Source organism: Raphanus sativus, unplaced genomic scaffold (genome assembly GCF_000801105.2).
Source record: "Raphanus sativus cultivar WK10039 unplaced genomic scaffold, ASM80110v3 Scaffold3874, whole genome shotgun sequence".
NCBI lineage: Eukaryota > Viridiplantae > Streptophyta > Magnoliopsida > Brassicales > Brassicaceae > Raphanus > Raphanus sativus.
Window position 1 is genome coordinate 2,026 of NW_026619178.1, and position 5,475 is coordinate 7,500.

The 5,475-nt window shown below is 32.1% G+C and overlaps 1 long non-coding RNA gene across 1 annotated transcript; it reads left to right on the forward strand.

Moving 5' to 3' along the window:
- The first annotated feature begins 3,997 nt into the window (after positions 1-3,997).
- Positions 3,998-4,853, forward strand: LOC130506991 (uncharacterized). The gene is made up of 2 exons (XR_008942183.1): positions 3,998-4,523; positions 4,596-4,853. It is a non-coding gene; the product is annotated as an uncharacterized LOC130506991 (long non-coding RNA).
- Positions 4,854-5,475: the final 622 nt, after the last annotated feature.

Below are 5,475 nucleotides of genomic sequence, written 5' to 3' on the forward strand. Positions count from 1 at the left end.
TCGGTTGGCCCAATGATTATTCATCTCATACTGATGATAAGCAGGTTTGGTCGAGGCCTGGGTTTTTAAACTCGGACTTGTTCCCACGGACTTATACCCACGGCTAGGTTGATAACCTTGGCCTCGGCCTTGACTAATGCTGTGACTGTGGGTGATATCCACGCACACCCTTGCCATCTTCCATGGCCTTTCATATGGCCATGGTTTGACTCTTTCATATGGCTCTGTGGCCGTATATGCCTTAGGCAATGCCTTAAAATCCAGGAGGCCTCATCTCACTATTCCTCATGAGTAACTCATTGTTTTGCTTAGCAAGCAACAAACAAGAGATTAAATTTGCGTATATGGAGGAACCCTTTTTCTCGGTATTATTGCTGAAGCAAAACATTGCTTGTGGAATGTAGAGAATTTCTTCTCTAACATGTCAGCATATGTGATAGTCTCTCCACACAGTTTCAACTTTGAGACTATCATGAATAGAGCCGAGTTATACTTATCCACAGACTTATAGTCTTGGGTCTTTAGGTCCCTCAAATTATATAGGGCCTTTGGTAAGAGTACCATTATATGGTGATCATATCTGGATTTCAGTTTTTATCCAAAGGTCCAGAGGATTCTCAATAGTGAGATATTGATCATTGAGACTTTCAGTAAGGTGATTTTGATTCAATCACCAAGATTTAGATAAGATGATTTTCAACATCTGAATATTTAATCATTGCTTTCAAGCATCAAGAATTTATGCAAGCAATAAAAGTCATAATTTATATGATTTAATTTATATGATTTAATTATGATTTAATAAGGCTTCCCCCAAATCATATAATATATTTGCTTTAAGCATTTCTAGTATGACAATGATCAATTGATCACTGCATCTAGTGATCCTTTTAATTATAATTCAAATCTGGATTGATTATATATATATAGGGTATTAAGGCCCTTTAGGATTTGAATAAGGATCAATCATCATTTTAAATGAGATGAAGCAATATGGATGAAAGTCAATCACAATGGTCGAATGATAAATGCATGGCTCAAGAACTAATCGGATGTTCTGTGCTAAGCATTGGACCAATATAAATGTGATTCTTAATTCATGAGGATATTTGGTTTTCAAAGATCATAAAATAATAACCGATTCCTTCCCCCCTTTACCGGGTAAACCAAGACAAGAAAATTTATAATTTTCAGCAAATGTCTAAACCAAATTCAATTATATTTTCAATCAATTGGTTTCAAGGAAGGTTTATATTTTAATAAAAGCAAGCATGCTTAATTCTTAATAAAACTATATGACAAGAAAATGCATGGAAATGATCAGTTCATGATATGTGAATGATCTAACAATTTACTTATCCATGTTTGATCGGATTAAAACAGGATTATAATTTCAATCAAAGCAAACATGCTAAGTTTAGATGAAAACCGATCTGGTCTAATTATATGCAAGCAGTGTGAATCATTTAGATGCAAGCAATATGAACCATTTTAATTTATATGGACTATTATCAGGATTGTCAAAGAAATGCAAACATAAATTCAGTCTTAGCAATATGACAATTATGCATGGTCAGATTTTAAACAATATGACAATTGCATTCAAAGTTGGTTCAAGATGATTCAAGATGATTCAAATATTTACTAAACTGATGCTATCAAGTATGCAACAAGATTACTATATAATTTAATCATCAATTTCAAGCATTGTAAAAGATCAAGATTAACTATCAACTTATGTGATCAATATTCAATATGATATGAAATCTATTCAAGGTTGGTTCAATTATTTAGTTATCAACCTATATGATCAAATGATTTCAAGACAGATTTTATTTTATGACATATCAATATAAACAAGACTATATGTTATTTTCAGTCAAAGATATGCAATTAATTAAAATCAAATATGCATTTATAAAAATCAAAGCAAAGCAAACAATGACAGTCAAAGATATGCAATGATGGGTTTTTAATTTCGATTTTATTTTGGTTGACTGGATTCAAGGTTTTGATCTTTGGATTTTCGATTTTGCTGGTTGAAAACCAAGCAAGAGGTTTAAGGGTTTTGATGATATTGATAAACGACTTATACAACCTGCTAGAACAGCTGGTGATGCGAATAAACAAAGGTTTGATTATTGGTTTCAATCCTTTAGACAAATCCGGATTTAAGGCCGGATCATATAAGAGAAAGGTAGAGCCGATTAATGGCTTACATACCAAGAAGGGGATTTAGGATTTCACATTTTATTTTATAAGAATTTTATAATCAAGATTCATATAGATCTTTAGATATTTTAATTTGTTTTTTGAGATACTTAGAACCTTTAGAGAATTATAACTTTTATGGATTCAACATAATTCAGAATCAAGTTTCTTATGGATCAATGGATCATAGAAACAAGATTAATATTATGGATTCATATAGATCCTAGATTTCTTTTCAGATATAATGGTGTTCTTAGATTTTATGGATAGATTAGTTTACCATTTTACACCACAAGAATCTGAATGGACCACCATGAGAGAGAGCTGATCCACGGATGAACTGGTTGAGAGAGAGGTGGAGGAGCTGGCCGGAAACACCATGAGTCGGCGGCGCCGATTGTATATGCGATTGCCGACGCGTCAGAGATCGGATCGACAAGCCGTCTTCGGCAACGGATTCTTCTCGTCTTGGGCTTCAGATTGATAGGTGGATCGTCGTCTGGATCCACAGGGTTTGAGAGATACAGCAGTTTAAAGTTGCGCCTGGATTTAGAATTTTGTGGCCGGAAAAGAGAGCTCCGGTGGAGAGAGATTGCTCAGGTAGAGAGAGTTTTCTCGTGCTGATAACGTGTTATAAACAAAAGAGAATGTGGAGAGTGATTTGTGAGAAAGTTGTGTGTATTTCTCATTAGCCAACACCACATTCACTACAAGAAAAAAGAGATATTGTTACGACTTTTTGAAACTGAAGTTTTTAGTCACATATTTGTGACATAACAGACACTGATTTATGACTAATCTTTTATGTCAGAAAACAGTAGCTATTTGGTCACAATATTGTGACAAGTTATGTCGTAACCAAATTATGTCACATTTAGCGACGTAAATATGACAAAAATAAATTAGACAAAAAATGTGACATAATTGTAACTATATTTATCGTTACCATAGCAACAACATATGTGACTAAATGCTATGTCTCCATTTATGACGATATATAAACTAAATGTTGGTGATCAATGCATTGAAAACGATAACAAATAAAAAATGTCGTAACTTTTAAAGCAAAATTATTTGGGTGATCTTGCAAGGTTTATTTATGTTGCTCCAGTTTTAACCATGGTTTATCCATTTTTCTTTTGTGGTTGAATACAAAACTTTAATTCTATGCACTAATCCCTAAATTTAAACCCTAAACTTAAACTTACATACAAAACAATTAATTTGATCTTTTAAAATTTAGAAATTAATTCTTAAACTTTAACTTCAAACATATATTTTATAAACATATATACTCCAAACACTTAATCTCAAATCATATAAGTTAAGTCCAAATCTCAAATATATACCCTAAACTACATCAAACCATATATCATAAACTTAAATTTCAAATATAATATTTTAAACTTAAACTCTAAATCTTCAATAGAAACTCAAAATTTATTCTCTTAAAATATTTAATCCCAAGTTTTTAAACTCAAACTGTTAACCTTACATATACTCCAAACCATATATTTGTATATCTAAAGACATTAAGTTATATCACGTACTTCAAACTATTTTAAAATATTTTCTAAATTTTAAACTTAAACCTCAAACTCCAAATCATATATCATAAATTCCATATCTAAATCTATTTTTCATTTCTAGAACTATATAACATGTACTCTAAGTGAAGTAAACTTGTAATTTTAATTAAAAAAATTTTTTGATCGACAATAAAACTTATAATAAACATTAAAACTAAAGGAGTTCCAAAAAAAAAGAGTTCCAAAAAAAAAAAAAACATTAAAACTAAAGAAAAATTAGAAACCAAAATTTTTTCTCTGTTCAAAATGAAATTAGAAACAAGAATTCTAAAACAACTAACATTAAAGAATAAAACTTATTCTGTCAGTTGAGAAAATAAAGTATAACAACCAAAAAAAATCCTATTGGCTGATTCGGAAGCACGGGGATCAAGCTTTTCACCGTCGGATGAGACTGGATCCGATGGACCAAAGCTGTTCCTTTTCTTCAGATCTTCATACATAAGCTTTCTTCACTGCTGGCCTCAACATCTCCTCTCTTCTCTTTCGTTAGAAGATCTCTGCTCCATGTCTCTCCACCCTCGCAAAATCTCTGCCTTCATCTTTCTCCATCTTCTCTACCGCCTCAGTTAATGGTGGTCTATTATAAGTTTGACTTCCATCATCTCTCTTCTGCGTGGCACTGATTTTGGTGCATGCTGAATGAGTGGTCTCTCTGTCTTTTGATGAATCCTCTTCCTCCATTTGATATCACGCTCGCCGTCTCCCCACCACTCTACCACGGTTCAACATATCTCTCTCTGTCTCTGTCTTTGTCTCTCTCTTTGATCTGATTTTTGTTTGTTTTTGGTAAAGGAAGGTGAGGATGCAGAAGAAGCTTGATGGGGGAGGAGACAAGACCAGCCGTGGTCGTAGTGGCTACTGTGTGGCGGAGGCAAGGCGAGGCAGGCATGGCCGCTTATTTTTTAGGGTTGATTTTTTTTATCATTTGGTTTAGTTTTTTTTTTATCATTTGGTTTAGTTATCTAAACCGAATTTTATTTTAAACCAATTTCATTTTGTAAACCGATTTATATTTATTTCGATTTATAGATAGTAACCAATTGAAACTGAGATGTTATTATTACTGTCGTACTTTGTGACTTTTAATTATGATAAACTAATAACATGATGAGTCTTAAGAAATACAGAATTTTTGTTACGCAATTATAGTAACGGATAAATATCATTTCTTTAGTCATTGATTATTATGTTTTGTGACTAATTTTTTGTTTATAATAGGCTACAAAATTAAGATATTAAATTAGTTATAAATAATGACGGTTTGGGACAATATATAATGTCAGTATTGGTGACGGTAAAAATACTATAATGTCGTCAATATTAGCGACATTTTGTGACAATAAATCCGTCACTACGAGTGACAGAGTTGTCACAGTAAACAGTCACAAATTAAGACTGTTTGAGACCATTTAATAAGTAAGAAATTGCTACAATTATATTACTAATATATAACGTAACTATGTGTGACGATTTGTTACGAAAAATTTAGTCGCAAGAAATTGTGACATTTTTGTTACTCCAAAACATTTGTGACACACGTATTGCAACCACTAATAATTGGTAACAAAAACGTAACAATGATGATATTGTTACGAATTATTTCTTATTGTGATGGAAAATTTTGTCACAATATTCTCATTTTTTTGTAGTGATTATATAGTGGTTTGTACAA